Below are 18189 nucleotides of genomic sequence, written 5' to 3'. Positions count from 1 at the left end.
TGGCAGCCAACTTTAAAATTTCTTATGGAACACCCTATATTTTATCATATTTTCGGATAGAACAGGCAATTTAAAAACTTTTTATTCTTTACATTTTTTCGATAAACCCACTCGTTTAGGAGTTACAGCCTATGGAAAAATTACTTCCGGTGTACATTTTACATCATGTAGCTCCTAAAAAAGTAGGTTTATAACGAAAATTCGAAAAGTAAATAAGTCAAATAAGTCTTAAAATTGCATCCACATTCCAAAAAGACCATAAAATTCGTTAAAACTATTAATTCTATAATTTAAAAAATGGCAACCATTTTCCAAAATGGTGGCAAACTTGAAAAGTGGAAAACTGTGTATTTTATGGTCTTTATGGAATGTGGATGCAATTTTAAGACTTATTTGACTTATTTACTCATCGCATTTTCGCTATAAACCTACTTGTTTAGGAGCTACATGATGTAAAATGTACACCGGAAGTCATTTTTCCATAGGCTGTAACTCCTAAACGAGTGGGTTTATCGAAAAAATGTAAAGAATAAGAAAGTTTTTTAATTGCCTGTTCTATCCGAAAATGTGATAAAATATAGGGTGTTCCTTAAGAAATTTTTAAGTTGGCTGCCATTTTGGAAAATGGCGGCTGAATTTCGAAAAAATAAAAACATATTTTTAACTGCCACAAAAAATAAAGGAATGTGCCCCATTTAAAGTTTTCTCTAATTCTTACCGTTTCCGATATCCCAATGGTGGCCTCCTTGAGTTGATCACCCTGTATATACTGTATAATAAAAAATTACTAGCTGATCCGTGCTCAACCAATAAAATGAAGATTTAAAACCGAAACCGTTATTTGGCCTCTGACAAAGTAAGAGACGATACGATCCTAAATAATAAATAAAAAAAAATTGGATTGACGGTTACTGTAAACGATTATTTCATCCAGTAAACCAAACAGCATTTCAATGGTTAAAAAAGGTTCCCTGGTTAATGCACTTAAAACCGATTACTACTTCAGCAAATGAAAATTAATAATTTTTCCCATAGGCAATTGCTCCAAATAGGATCTACACAAAATCACAAACCCACTTGCCTAGTTTTGCTTCACACGACTACACATGCTGTTTTCATGTCTTTGATCGCCTTTAAAATTTTCAAGTAAAGAATCTAATCCACGCTAACAAGAAAATAACAGACAACAACGACTTATAACAAATTTATTACTTTAGTACCCTCTAAAAGCCTATTGTAAACCACGATAACAGGTTCAGAAACCAATTCCGTTTTCATTTGACACCACAGAACAATAAGGCTATATAAATTCAAAGGATTGCACTAAAAACAAAATCTCAGATAATACAGTCCCTGATTCTATCAGTGTTCAAAATGTTGTCCTGCATAGAAAACAGTGTCTTGACAAACACTATGAGACTACAGGATATTCAATATTGTTGTATTAGGTTTGAGTTCTCCCAGTCCCACAGCCATATCAGACATTACACCTTTAAGAAAGGCAAATGAACTCCCAATAGATGCTTTTGTAGATTATCGGTGTCTGGTCAAAAGACCCGTTGTCAAAAGTCCCACTGCCCAGCGTCCAAAGGAATTCTTTAGCATGGATACGTTTGAGCTGCAGATCAGGAGGTGAATGGAATTAAACAAGTATAAGTTAAATAGATTAACTTTTTCTAAGTTCAGTGAAAAACTTGAAAGGGAAAAATACCTTCTTATCATAATTTTTGAAACTTAGTTGTACATTTAACTTCATTTCATGACCTATTTCTATTCTTTGAATCGGTTAAGTGTTTTAGAGAGTTTTTTTGTTTATTTTATAATAAAAGTAATTTCGGAAAGTACCAATAACATACAAAATTAAGTAAATAATTAAATTTTTTATCGAAAAATATGCATGAGTAGACATGATACAATAACATAAAAATATTCTAAGAATATATGTGTAAGTAGTCAAAATCACCTTCAAAGATTTTAACCTTTTTTTATAAGCGCAAAGTTTAACAGGTCAGTACTACAGTTACTAAAATTATCGCATTGATTTCTTACCTAATGATTTTGTTGTTCTGAAGCTAAGTGGTCCAAGTATAATAAGACTTTTTCACTATAAAACTAATACAGCATACAAAATGTAAGAGAGGTATTACCGTAGGTCTCATGGTAAGACCTGGGCGCGGGACCGATTTACTTTTTCATTTTGATGTCCCCAGAGGCCAAAAACACTAATCGTTCAAATTCATATATATATATATTTATATATGTGTCCGTTAGCGTGATAACCTACTTCCCTATAGGGAAATTCGCTAAAATGTAAGAGAGGTAATTAAAAAATATATATTTTTTTATCAAAAGATTATACACTACACCCTGGAAAATTATTGAGTTAGTATTTAATCCAATAACTCCTTTAAAAGGCATTAACAATTTAAAAGCCTATTTAAATTCTTTTCGTTAAATGCGTACAAAATATCTTTGACATCAACGTTAGGTGTATAGTTTACATTACTTGAAGTAGAATTGTACGAACTCTGTTCCTTTTAAGTATTAAAAAATAATTCCCATCGTAAATCTTTGTAAGACTAATTTTAATTATGAGTTAATAAGACCCGTAGTTCAATAAACAGATAAATCTTTCTTCACGAAAAGAAAAGCCAAGACAAATCTGGAAAATATGAAAATGTTACTTTTAATTTTTAGTTAAATGTTTTAAACTAAATAAAACACTCATTAAAAATATATATTTTGACAATGTAAAATTTTGTAAAGTTTCTTGTTAGAGAAAGGTTTGTAAAGGTAAAACGAAATCTCAGACCTACATGAGGAATCAACGAAGGAACCATGAATTTAAAAGTTTAAAGTAACAAGAATTACAAATATTTATTACTGAATTATTTGTAAATCTAATCAAAACGAACAAAAAACCTTTTTTTAATCAAGACCATAGACCTACTCACTTGTTATTTTTATTTTAAGAACACTATCCCACTTAGATTAAAAGCAACAGTAGATCTTTTTTAATGTAAAAAATTAAACTCAACGTAAAAATATAAATGCTAGGCGTTCTGGTAAATTAGTGTTTGGCTTAACAATTTAAGACATTTGTTAGTAGGGTTAGGTTTTTTAAATATATCGCTGACATTTCTTTTGTTGAGATAAAAAATACATCTTAAAATTTAAAATATGAATGCTGAAAAATAAATGTTGGTGCTAGGCTTAAAAATGTAAAATAATTATTGGCTAAATATTTTCAGTTTAAATTCAATTTGTAATATCCATTTTAGTGATATTTATCGTACGAGTGACGTTCTCAGTTTAGTTTTACCCAATCTATCGTCAACCTTTTTTATAGGTAAAAATAAATCTGAGACTAAGAGAAACGCTGAGGTAACCGGGCAAGGTTAGTTAACCTCTGCACAGATCTTGACTTCACATTAGGCGCTTGTTTGGGTCTTGCAGACAATTACCTTCAAGCCTGAAATGTGTCTTTATTAAATCTACCGCAAATTTTGTGGCTACTCGATTTTATAACCGAGTACTTCCAAAGAAATTACTTTGTAGTTTATTTTGTATGCCAGTAGCAGTTAGTGACTTGATTTACTCAGGTTTTTATTCACATTTTGTATTGTTCCCTTTTACTTATTTCCTTTCCTTCCTTATCTTGTTTTTTATAAGTGAACCTAAATACTGAAGACTAAATTAAACTTTACTATTCCACCAGTATTTGAAAAGCTAAATTAGAAAAAATACATTTTTTCAGAAGCAAATATTTCTCACAAAATATTATTGCTGGAGTTTAAAGATTTGTACTAAAGGGTTCAATAAAAAGCCCACAAATAGGCCTAATATAGGATCTAACACTAAATATATTATATACCTATTTATAAAAAAATAACTATATAATTTGAAAAAAAAAACATAGCAATATCAAAGAAATCCAATTTTTATCAACCAATAATTTTAAGGGAAAACAACAATTGAATATAATTGTTCATGCATAAACTACTTTAAAGAAAAAGTATATCGTTTTGCACATAGCTTAAATGTAGACGAAGTATGAAATCATTATATTTCGATGTAGTCTATATATTACTCTGCAGTATACTACATGACTTAAAAAAAAGAAAATTAAATTAAAATACATACAAATAAAAACACATACAAAGGAAATGCAAGGTTGATTATTTTTAATAATTTCGAAAAGATTTAAAAATACTTCTAACCTAAAAATAATTTATCAAATCAGTATTTCATTTATTACGTAATCTGAAGTAAATCTATTGGTGGAAGAGTTACTGGTATACCACAAAAAGCCTTAAGTAGTTTTCACAATACCGTAAGCATGAATTACTTTATTAATTATGTTCCATTAGCTAAATTAAGTATCCATTTAAAAACAAAGTAATGATAGAACTAAAACTTTAACACCTGTCGACATGGAGTTAGTCCAACAAAGGATTTACCGACTCGAATGATTCGTTTTAAACAAGCCACTTCTTTAACTTACAGACAATTACCTTAATTTAAAGATAATTAGTCTCTCACCTCGTAACAATTATTCAACAAAATTAGCAGAAACCATTACAATACTCGCCGGAGAAGCTAATATACCTCTTTGACGTCACCACCGTTAATGCCTGTTTAAATAATACCTCGTTTTACGTTCTAAAATTTAACAAAACCTTAAATCCATCGTCACTTTACTAAAATAATTTAAGGATTTAAGGTTCTCGTTGGAATACTTCTTTTTTCACTCATACACTACTAGTACTAGATCGTTGCTGCTCTCTGTGAGTGCGTTACAGACATCACGTGCTAGAGGGTTGTATATCTCACCATTAGAGACGTAATGACGTGTGGACTGTTACTAGTCACGCAGAGAACTCTCGAACTGTGCAAAGTTGGTTACATTAACAAACTTAAGGTGTTGTCTTTCGTAACCTAGTTTTTGCAAATTTCCCATATAGGGAGTAATCTATTACCGTAGGCCTCATGGTAAGACCTAGACCCGGGATCGATTTACTTTTCCGATTTGAGATCAACAGAGGGCAAATCACCATCCGTTCAAATTCATATATATAATATATCTGTTATAAAAACGTGTAAGCCTACGTTTGATCAGACGAATTTGCGAAGCAGCATTATTGGCCTATCGGAACCGAAGTTTATGGGGGGTTTTATGGGGTAAAAATTGATTTTTCCCATTTTTTCCCCCTAAAAACACAAAATTTTATAATTTCTTAAATAATATTTGTGTTCACTTTCCATCACTATTGTATAAAACAATCAGAATTTTACGAAACCCTCCCCTTTTTACCTTTGTTTCAAACAACACCATTAAAACATCAAACAGATAAACATCGAAATAACAATTGTAAAACACAACAAAACACTAATTAAAAATTCATCACTTCAATGGAAGAGAAACTCATTTAAATTTATGATCGGAAGGCTATTGTGCAGCGATCTCTATTTGGATCGGGAATTTGAATAGCATTGAAGCTCGACCGATAACAATAGAAGCTTCAAACACACGTCGACCAGAAAACAGGGCTTCCACTCATAACAAGGGAATATCATGGTTTAGGGTATATAAGATAGAACGAGGAAATCAAGTTGGACAGGGCACGATTATTATGTTTCATTCTAAAACCTATTTCTAGGAAGGGTTGAACCAGATTTACAGCTTTAATTTACAGAAAACCATATAAATGTAGATTTTATGCTTACCTAAAGTATCGTATCTTTTTTGTTTTGTAAATATTTAAAATATCTAAACACTATTTCTCCATGAACAAAAAACAGAAATAAATGTTGGCACACCTTTAAAACTGAACTTGTATGTGTTATTTCATATAATATAGCTGTTTGCTTTTATATAGTAAATCAGATTTAGAAATAGTTCGTTTACTGTTTATAAAATAATTCGTTGTTTAAATTTATACGTATAAACATTGGTACCATATATCCAAGACAAAGTGTACAATTGTGTAAAAAGTAAGAGAATGAATACAAAAGATTTGCTGTAAACACAAATTCAAATGAATTTGTGTATACTTATAAGGAGAATGCGTTCCATTTAATGGTAAACGTGTGGCAGATCGTGATAAAACCTGGAATCACTGTTCCATTTTGCTTAAGATTCTTCAAAAAAATGTGTGGTAAATCCCGATAAAATCGTGATAAAACCTGGAATCGTTTTCTCGATTGTTTAAGATTCTTCAATGAAAGATAATCGCTGTCAAAGACTCGCTGACATGTAATCATTGTATGAAATACCAGCCCTGTCAAGGAAACATGACTTTAAAATTATTTTTCACTCCACCTGTAAAAATCTTAAAATATTCAAAATGTGTGTGATCTTTTCTATAATGAAAACATAAAATACCCCAGCCGCAGCAAACCTGTAGACTAAGCGAATTTCCATTTGCCTGATTTGATTTTCAATTAAATCTATTCAAATAACATTAGGTATAACGAGCACCTAGGTTTGCTGCCTTCAGTGTAATAAAGTGTGTTTAAAAAAACACATATTTTATAGTAAAATTTTAATAGCTTAGTATAAAATAAATAGATTGGGCAAGTTTGATCAAAATATATGCATAAACAAGCAAACTACAACAGTTTACTTATTCTCCATAAGAATAACATGGGAATTTTAAATTTACAATTTTTTGGAATTTTCTCCGTAACCATTAGGCGCATAATAACGCTTCAATATACTAAATTATTTGTTTTTTAAGCTCTACAAAATGGTTTGGAAAGAAATGGCTAAATTTTATGTTTTTTGTGTAAAAAGTGGGAAAACCCTATTTTTACCCCATAAAAACCCCCATAAACCCCCGTTCCAATGGTCCGATCATGCTGGATCGCGAACTCGTTAGAATAAACGTAGGTTTACACGTTTGTACCAAATTTCATCCAAATCGGATCATTTTTGCTCGAGTTATCGTGCTGACGGACACACACACACACACACACACACACACACACATATATATATATATATATATATATATATGTATATGAATTTGAACGGATGGTGTTTTTGGCCTCTAGGGACCTCAAAACGAAAAAAAAATCGGTCCCGCGTCCAGGTCTTACCATGAGTACTACGGTAATAGCTTATTCCCTATATGGGAAATTCGCTAAAACCATAATATTTTTATCAAGAAAAATAAAGTGATCTTCCTCCTTGACATTTCAATAACACTGCATGTTTTTCTATACATTACAAATAAATATAATCTAGTATGGTGACATGATATGTATTTGTAATATATTTTGCACGTTGTACGACTTTAGTCACATAACTTGCAAGATTATTCTTAACTTGCTCTACTTAGCACAGTGTAAGATGAACGATATTTTCTAAGATATTACCCTGATAGAAACTGAGGGTAAGCGATCCCTGATGGGGAGTGTAAACTCTATAATGAGCCTGAACAGATAAGAGTCATTAGTTTAAGCGTTTTAGGAACATTACTGAGATAGAAGCGTTAGCAGTCATCGAACTACATCTCGATATGCATAATATATATGTATCCTTATACTATGTATGTAATAGAGAGATCTTTTGTTTAAATGTTGGTACTGTTCCTCATAAAATATAACTATCTAAATATATATAAATATAAATATAAATATATAATATATATTAATATAAATATAAATATCTAGTTTTATTGCTAGATATTGTATTTTGAGCAATTTTCTAGATGATAAACTATTTGACGTATCTTTCGTTTCACACTCCAAGGTAAAATTGAAGATTACTTACAAACCGTAAACCTCTTTTTAGACGTTTAGATGTATATGGATTTCACAAGCCACCAAAGTGGATAAAAAAATAACAATACCAATGAATAAGAATAACAGGGTCAAGTGAGAAAACATACATTATTTAAAATAAATGATTAGCCTACTTTTACATTTTATCTCATTCTACCAACAGAACCCAAAGTGGTGGGTCATTGAAGCCTCTGTGTTATGCATACCATCCAATTTCAGGAAAAGCAGAACGATAACATTTATTGTGTATGTTTTCCAAAGTTCAAACTCTCCTCCACCGTCCACTGTTATCGGCTTGGACTAGAGAATGTGGCACTGTTATAGTTAAAACTGGATAGCCTACATAAAAGTAAAAATATCTCATATCTTCATTCAATGGAAAATGTATGTAATCTCCCCTGACATTTTTCAATTTGAATAAGAAAAAACTTAATTAAGTTACTCAAGTTAATTTGATTAGTGATTATTAATCAACAGTCCAGGAGCTACGATTGAAATAGTATATAGATTATATGTTAGAACTGCCTGCAGGTCATAAAATAAAGATAGAATTTTAAGTCGATGAAACAATTATTTGCGATTAATAATTCGTTTAAAAATCGTTTAAAAAAATCGTTTACGAAAACAAAAAATTGCGAGTGAATTTGTTAAAACAACTAGTTTCTTCAGGTTCTAGGTAGACTCCATGGTGGTAAAAACTTCAACCTTACAACAATGAGGTAAAAATATAAATTATATTGATCGTTAAAAGTTACTAACTACAACATAGACCTACTTCATTAATTGTTAAAAGATATCCAAATAAATGGAACCCTTTATTATATCTATTTATGAAACAAACTGTTGGGTACATTTTAAATAAGACGTTGTTTATTACAATAACTATACTTCGAAAATATGTCAAAATATGATTTGCTACATCGTAGGTGCAAATCCCTTATTTATTTACCAGAAAGTTGGGGGATGTGATTGAGTATTTTAACCCACTATATCATAGGCCAAAATTGAACTAAGATGAGCGTAGAATTGAATGGAATTCATTGTGCAGTTTTGTTCCAAACTAGGGTCAGCAAAATCATTAGTTTATCCATTTTCTTCAACACAATGAGCAAGAACCGCTTTGTCCATCGTTGAACCATAAAAAGCAGCTGACTTAAATTAATTATTTTTTTTATAATGCATAAATTGTGTTACCTATTTAAGTTTTTAGTAATTTAGTGATTTATTGTGATTTGACTATAGTAAGAATGCTTTTATAAACCCCTGGAAACCCCCATAAAATGTTCATTAGTGTTAAAAAAATATTATCGATCTCACTGTTTGCTAAAGATTCGGCAGAAGATTAGAAAATAATCTACGTCTAGAAACGTTTCTACCTATCAACTATCATTCGTCGATGTTCATGTGGAACTTCCACATGAAACCAGTCCAATAAAATATCAAGTTCGAATGAGTAAATTGTTTCTGATACTAATCCTAAGCATTATCCTGTTCAGCAGTACTATAAGATGAGTAATCAGTAATGCTGTAATACTAGTGCAGCACCATTATGCTCCTTGCTACTGGCTAAGCGGCTTAAGAGTAAAGCTTTCTTACTGCAGTAAGAAGCTTTCCAACATCATGCTGTACCTTACTTATGGCGCCTTGTTAATTCAATGTTATCAGAATAGGAAAAGTGGACATTGAAAAGTTACTCTTAAGGTTGTAAAGTGTGACTTGCCGAAGGCGTCGGTTGAATTACAAATTTATACTCTTGATTTTCAACTCACGTGGTTCAGAAAGTTTGGTTAATCCAAAAACTGAGCTAGTGACATAAGGAAATGCAATCAATGTGCCATAAAAATAGCAAATGAATGTATCTTATTAAGCAAAGGTTCTTCCATGGCTCTACTTGGATAAAAGCTAATTTATCTTCAAGTTGGTGTAGGTGCCCTAGGTCAAGTTAGGTTACAGAGCGACTAAAATCATTGATTATTGGATACTGAAGTAGACTTCCCATCTATATGGACCAGCTGTAGCCAAGTTTTTATAAAAAAAGAACGTAGTTGTGTGAGCCAGTCACAGAATGTCTAACATTCTATTTTATACCTTATTTTTTGTTTCTAACTAGGTTGATGAGTCATAACAGTTGCTGTAACTCATCAAGAGCCATTCCCTAAGTTATACTTGGCAAAAAAGTTTGTATATTTGACAGAATTTAGTGATTTAGATCTGCGCAATCTGTAGGTGGCTCACATCAACTACGACGATTTTGTTAAAAAATCTGGCTACAAATTTAACATGGGGATGGAATGTCAGAACCAGTATGAAGATTTTAAACTGTGAACCTCATAGAGAACAAATTGTATACATTCTGAATGCTACTGTTTTGTCCATGGTTTATGCTTCTGCTTTGTAGAATAGTAAGATGACTAATTAGTGACTAAGTTCTTAGGATTGCCCAGCTAAATATAAATAAGGTCGTGGCTACATTCAGTTTAGCTTTTATGCTAACCCTTCTTTTTTGTCTTCTTTTTAGCTTTATAGCTTTCTAGAACGTTATAGCTAACATTCAGTGACGAGCGCATGTTAAGAGGGGCTGTTAAAAGGGTGTGGCAAAGATATTTTCCCTCTCCGGTTACCCATAATCCTTAGATATAGTTTAAATGAAAATCCTTACTCCCACTATTGTAAACAGTCTCACAGTTCAAGGAAATAGATATTCTTCTAGATTGGTCTGTATCCTGAGAGTTTCCAAGGTCAGAAAGCTTCCCAAACCTAACCTGTTTTCGGGGGTAAATCGAGTAAAACCTTAACTCAAGCAATGGACACATTGCTAACTGACTGAGATGGGCTGATGTCATTGTTAAAACTTTGGGGAAAGAAATAAGTTGCTGCATATTGGTAGGAAAATTTAATTATAAATTGAGGGATACCATTTGTTGAAATACTTTTTGAAAGTGTGTTTATAGTTTCAAAGGCCTTGTACATTAAAACAAATTAAAATTAAATTCTGCAAGTTAAGTTTAAGTTATTTTGTTACTTAAACAACTGTAAAAAGGCTCTATAGTGACTACTTATTTAATTCTTTTTTGTAATTACTTACTTTGATTTACACTGTATGTTTTCTTGCTTGACAGGCTTAACTTAAAATTTTTAATATAACTGGACAAATTGCACAACCAATTGGCTACGTTACCAATATAAAAAAAATGTGAAATTAAAAGCTTGGAAATAAAATGATATTAGAATCTAACATCCTGGTCCCGGTTTATATTTTTGTGTATCTGATTTTGTTTATATATCAATCATAGTCATATATAAATATGTCTATAGAGTCACATAGATTTCTATAGAATTTAACTTATATTGATTAAAATTATGGGTTTAATATAAAACCTTAAAATTTATTTTCATTTAATACTCAAGGCCAAAAACATTATAAATAACTACAAAAATAACTTGGTGATATTTTTGGGATCAACTGACGGCGACACAAACTTAACATTGTGGCAGGTAAATTGAAATATGATATTGCTCTATAAATATAAACCGAAGGTGGGCCATAGACCTTTCCATTTTATGATATCCGAAAATATTTACGCCTTCTTTACGTGAATCGTATAGCAAACTTGTATATTAAAAAATATAGAATGCAAAAATCATGAAGCAAGGAAAAGATTTTACATTTAAAGTATCACTACATCAGTTATACTAATTATTGTATTGTTTGTAAAAAATCCAGCAAATTTAGTTAAAGTATGTAAGAAGCATAGTTGGTTTATTTTAATTTTTCGTATTGGCAACATTGTTTCTTTTTTATCTCCGTCAACTAAAGCTTGTTTCATCTATAAATTATGTATCTCATGGCAGGCAAATCTCGTAGACATTGTAAGTACAAAATATTATTATCCATCATAATCTAGAAAAGTTAAAATATGTGATTACAATAATAATTTCACAAAATAAAAAAAATAAAAAAGAATAATATAAATAATAAGACTATCACTATTTTTTGCAAAAATCTATTTTAAAATTACTACCCATATATTTTTGCCTTGTTGGTCTAATTTGAACGATAAAAATCAGGACCTATGTTGTTTTATATGACGGAAATGGAGACGTGTTAAAATAGTTTGGTAAACAGATTCAATTGTTTCAACCATTCGCTGATGGTACTGACGTTCATGTACCTCCTGTAACCCACCCCTCCATAACACATTAATGACCCGCAGGACGAGGCCACACCAACCATCAAACGCAGCCCCTATCTAGGGACAGTTTGTAGATTTGCTGTCATCTATAAATGCCTTTTTTACATAAAAATTATTATGGAACCAATGGCTAAGGCTGAAAGTAGCAAAGGGCTATATTTGTATAATATTGTGTTGAATAATCTGTTTAAAACGTATGTGTTGTCATGACTTAAAAAAAATTGATACAGATAGACACGGTAACATAATTACAGCAATTTTTTTGAGTTAAATACACAAATTTTGGTATAAATTAGTTGTTTAGTCATTTTTCTCTCCTGATAATAGCATGATTTTTTATGTAGTTTGAAAAATAATCAAGTTGTCCTTAATAATTGTACTATCGATATGCCCTGATAAACTCATCCTAATCTACTAAAATCAGTGACTTAAAATCTATTTTCATATTGGTATATTTTAACATTTAATGAGTGCCAGTGGTCCAAATTAAGCATGGAATGTGTTTGCTTAATACTGGTAGAATAATCTAAATAAACAGTAAAGATATAAGAACTAATTAACATTTTCTCTCGTTTCCCTTAAGTACTTATTTTGTTGTGTCAGCATAGTATTTATCTTGGCTTAAGTCCAAAGTCCAAAGAATAAGCCTTAAATCCCGTTCTATAAAATTATATTTTATATTTTTAAACCATGCAGAAACAGTTGACTTTTAATCATTGTTAGAAACATTGGAATCATAAATAGTACAGAAACAATTTGCATTTTTGGTAACAAACTTAAATATAAATCTTTGTATACCTACATAAATTTACATGAGAAAAGCTTTACAAATTGGATTTTATTTTTCAGATAAATGATGAACTCCGAAGAAATAGATCAGTTCTTCACTGTGTGTATGTAATGGTAAGGAAAAGTTACTACTACCAAATTTGCTAAACCCGAAAGATTCAAATCTTTACACATATTTTGGTGGCAGCCACAGAACTATTTTCGCTCTTATATGCTGTAAACAATTATCCTCCTACCACTATATACAACTTCATTCACATTTAGAATTTCAAAACCTTTTCCCCATCATCTCAGTTGAAGAGCTAGTGGCAGTGCACTCCTCAGGTTGACCTACAACTATTTTCGCTCTTATATGCTAAAACAATTATCCTCCTACCACTATATACAACTTCATTCACATTTAGAATTTCAAAACCTTTTCCCCATCATCTCAGTTGAAGAGCTAGTGGCAGTGCACTCCTCAGGTTGACCTACAACTATTTTCGCTCTTATATGCTAAAACAATTATCCTCCTACCACTATATACAACGTCGTTCACATTTAAAATTTTAAACCCTTTTCCCCATCATCTCAGTTGAAGAGCTAGTGGCGTTGCACTCCTCAGGTCGACCTACAACTATTTTTCTCCCTCTCACAAACAGTTCGTGATTAATCACTTACTCTCTCCATCTCACTCTCTCCAACAATCTCTCACTCTTTCTCTCTTGTTTGCCTTTTCCATCTGTTCTTTCACACGGTGTATAAGGTAAGGTACTATTCCGATTAATCAGATTAAATTTGATAAAACATTGTATAGCATAATTTGATACATTGTTTACATAGTTTTGAAGTATCGTCGTGATACGTGTTTTTGTTAGTCTTGCTCATCAGGGTACATAGTAAAAACATTTTCATCACTCTGTATTCGAAAATAGCCTATTTCCATACAGCTGAGATCTTCAAAAATCGTCGATTTCCATACACCAAAAACACATAGTGATCAGCTGACTTTTCCTGACACAAACAATACTTTGCCTGACATCAACAAAGTTATAACTGAAGTTCCCTTTGTATCTTAAATGTTTAAAAAATATTTTTACAATACAGTTTTTAAAAACATATAAACAAACTATTGTGTTTTATGGAATGAATTGTAGGACGCAAAGTAGGAGATTATAAATCTGAATGACAATAAATGTTATCGTGCAACACCCTATTCAGTGTAATCAGTTGAGAGACTATTAAAATGTAAATTAATACTTAACTATCATGTAATTTAAAATTACACAATTTTTGCTACTTACTATAGGTACTATTCGGCCGTTTAACAAATTGTGTATAATATACAAAACAATTATCAAACTACGATGTAATCAATTTAGCTGCCTAGAGTTATAATACCACTAATATAACTACTATTTTTGTAGTACATTTCTCTACATCAAACATTTACATGTGGTGCACTATTAAGGGCCAAAGAAACTCTTTGGAATCACCTAAATAGAAGTTTAGGATATATTACTTTTACATAATATATAATGTTTTTCTCTTTGATAAATGTGAACAACTACATTTTCTTATTTGGAAAACTGGTTTTTGAGATATTTTGAAAGATATACACAATTTGTTGCTACACCACCACATATGTTCATGCCTACAAAGGACGCTAAGCCGGGATTAATAATAAACGTGTGGCCCGCCTATGTAATATGTCCAGCGTTCAGGTAGTCGCTCTCTCACTTGCTTGTTTTAATTTGCCACATAATTTCGTTACTAAAGTTTAAAAATAATTTAACAACTAATTTGTGTAAATTATTATTCTTGTATATTTCATGTAAAACATTCGTTTGCGTTTGACAAAGGAATCGTTTTAGTTACTTTTTAAATTTAGCATTGTATCTCTTCATTTACATTTTTTAACATTGACTTTGTAAAGTAACTTGTTAAATTAAAAAAAATAATTTATAACAGTTTGTTTACCTTATATAGCTACATAAACTACCTAGTAGTTATTTATACATTATGATAGATTTATGATAAATTCGACTTAAATACCAACGCAGATACATGGGGTTACTGTTTTAGATTAAGCTATAGCAAATCAAACATTAATATTTTTTTAATATTTTTCTTTAGCTCACTTAATTTCTTTTTACGAAATAACTCCTATGACAAGATAACAATATTTATCTCTTGAAAAAAAAAACTACCTATCTGTGTTTACACTGTATAAATAACGTCATTAATCTCACATTCTGTCTGGAAAAGGTGTTTTGTATGTTTTTAAATACATGTCATACCGTATTTTTCTTTCGAGGGCTTGAGGTAAAATTCTACCTAATAATTTAATTGATTATTAATTTAAACTGTAGCGGCTGACTATCAATGTATAAAGTAGGTATACTATGATACTTAGTAATAATATGAATATTTTGCCCATCTAGAGTTAATACCGCATTTACTTGTGTTATAAGAAATGGACGAAATTCGTGTTTTATGGTAGTTCTCTCAATGTCATCTACCTATTCATAAAACATTTATCAGTTTTTATTTACCGCTTGAAACTATATGAATGTACTGTACCTTTCTGCATACAAAGTTTATTAATAATTCTTGAGTTCAAGACTGCAAATGGGTGCTATAAAATAGTCACTAGAATTAACACGGTACATGTTGTCCTCTTGATTGGGCCTATATAGTATCAGGAATGCTTAATCGAATTCGAATGTCTTTCACCTTAATGCAGCCCATATAAAACATTTACCAACTTAAGTATTTTAATATTTACGTAAAAGTTAATTTAAATACAGCGTGCAGGCCTATTGCACATTTAAAGTTAAAAAAATTAGTACCTTAAATAAATATTAACAGTTTGACAAAACGGGATCCAAGCAAAAGTTTGAAAAGTTCCCGAATGCGTTATTTAAGCAAAGTTAAAACGGAAAAACGAATAAATGTTTGAGGCAAAGCATGTTCATGTCCACAAAAGTACAAAAAATAAAAATACGATATTAAACAAAAATATCAGTCTTTTTATTATCTTCGCACACCTAAAAGTACAGTATTGTAATTGACAAGGTCAAACTTAAGCTAGAGATATATTCAAATGGTTCAAACGTAATACATAGTTTTTTGATTTCTATGTGTTCTATGTGTTTTTGTACGCAAAGGCTTGTGTAGCTTATTTTACATTGATGAAAGATCGAGTTTGCACAATAAGTAATTGTTATACAATAAATTTTAATCTGAATCGATGTTATCAATTTCATTTTTTATGATTGATTTTGAAACATTTTTTTATTAATCCATAACGTTGAAACATAAACATTTTCATCGCACATTGCGGCTTTCTAATCGTCGAGAAACGAAAATGACTCATTAGGGTTAATATGCATATATCTAGGCCTGTATACTTAATGCCATAAAGGGGTTTTCTGTAACGACTCCTATTTAACCGTTCTACTTAACCAATTTTTACGATTAAGGTGTAATTTCACCTCCTTTCTATCGAAGGAAGTAATTAAAGATATTTTCATCATCCCCAGAAGTTAGTTTTTGACTTAACTATACACTTAATATTACCTTTTGGATTATTTTCTTACGTGCTACTATTGTCATTTATTTCGTGCGTGTTAAGGCATTGTTGTTTTTGTTTTGATGCAATCCATCCCTAGTTTTGGTAAAAGATGCAGAAGAAAGTAATAAGGTAAAATGTCAATTTCCTTTCGATTTTTGTTCCCATCTAATAATTTTGATTAATTATATGTAATCGAAAGGTCCAGGTGCAAAATGCTTTTTACCTGTTTCAAATGTAAATTTTCATTTAGCAACTGAATTAGCATAATCATTTAGCATATTCAATTTAACTTCCAACCTCAGTTGAATTATAAACAAGGGACAAAACCATTTTAAGAAAATGATAGTTGTAGTTAATTGAGGTGGCAAGTAATGGAACTTTTAAACGTCAGATTACTTACCTATCATTTGTTGCTTAAATTTCACTATCAAACAACAAGAAGAGACTATGAATAACTACTAAACGCCTTACGCTAAATATTAATTAATTTTATCAATTACTTAGCACTAAGAACAATCTGTAAAAATTGTAAAACTTTCAAAACTAAAAAAAGTTTAAAAATAAACAATATTTTCTTACAAAAAATGTGACTTGTAGCTTGGTAGCAAGTTAGTTCCATGGTCCACACTAGACACCAACACACGCGTCGACGTACACACGCACACACTTACAAACGCGCGGTCGGAACTACTGCGCTCGCCACACAGTACTGAACTACAACTGGCGACATCAGCGCTACACAGCCGCGTGGCCAACTCTTGAACCAACTCAATCGATGCCTCATATCGGCCGAATAAAACTAGGTCTCTGTTTATACCCTGTGTGTTACGACCATCAATGTTACATTCGTTGTAAGGATAGGTTTAAAAAAAATATATATATATATACAAAATATAAAAAATATTATAAAACAAAATCATAAAAATATTTCAAATGTAACAAGTAAATTTTACTTAAAGTATTTCATAGTTTAAATAATCTCTCGTGGCCTCTTTAAAGAAAATTAACTATTTTACTTATACAAAAATGCATCACAATGCTGATGTAAAAATGTAAATGCCATTAAAGTTATTTGACAAGGTACAAACTCTTTGACTTTCCCCTATTTTTTCTTATATATTTTTTACACTGTTTTGTAAGTTACTGTATAATCTGTTTATAAATAACCTGGAAACTATAAACTTAGTATAGTTTAATTCTGATCAATAAATTAAAATTGTTTCCCCTTTTATAACGCGTCATATTAAGGCGATAATATGGACAATATTAGTTACATCCAGGACTTTGAACTGCTATGTAGCGAAAGTGAGCAAAACCCACGCAAAAAATTTACACAATGGTATAATATAAATTTGGTGAATTTCTCCTTTCAAATTTTTCATAAAACTATTGTTTTTTTTTTATTTTATATTATTCTATTTTGTAATTAAAAATTACTAGAATGAATCAAAATCTTTCACTTAGACAATAACAACGTAGCATTTCATTCCGAAAAAAATACGATGCAGTTCCCTTCTTTGGAATTTTAAAAGCAAAAATAATCGTAGGTTATTTATATATTTAATTAAAAAAAATATATATTTCACTTCTGAAATACATGGAAGGACAAGTAGTACAATAGGCTACTTCTTATATCATACTTAATATTGAACCGGTATAAACTGTCTCATTATAATTTTAGATATTCCCTCCTTATGAATAAATTTAACGAATTTAAATGTTAAAAAATCAAATTACCAATTTAAGTATCGTAGAAAAAGATGGATTGAGTTTGGCGAGGAAAAATCTTTTTAAAAATACAAAATTTCTATACACAAATTAAATTCATGATGTGTAGCTTTAATGACCAGTTACTCAAAATAA

At 30.6% G+C, this 18189-nt stretch overlaps 1 protein-coding gene across 1 annotated transcript in view; it reads right to left on the bottom strand.

Moving 5' to 3' along the window:
- Window positions 1-17019, bottom strand: part of LOC128995253 (discoidin domain-containing receptor tyrosine kinase B-like) — a 130303-nt gene extending 113284 nt beyond the window's left edge. Inside the window, exon 1 of the mRNA XM_054420205.1 lies at window positions 16906-17019. The gene's annotated coding sequence lies outside the window, so the exon portion shown is untranslated. The remainder of the gene's footprint in view (window positions 1-16905) is intronic.
- Window positions 17020-18189: the final 1170 nt, after the last annotated feature.

Source organism: Macrosteles quadrilineatus, unplaced genomic scaffold (assembly GCF_028750875.1).
Source record: "Macrosteles quadrilineatus isolate MER2022 unplaced genomic scaffold, UCM_ALF_1.0 Scaffold_5__1_contigs__length_97177068, whole genome shotgun sequence".
NCBI classification, from domain to species: domain Eukaryota; kingdom Metazoa; phylum Arthropoda; class Insecta; order Hemiptera; family Cicadellidae; genus Macrosteles; species Macrosteles quadrilineatus.
Note: the sequence above shows the minus strand (reverse complement) of the source record. Positions and strands in the feature narration are given on the sequence as shown.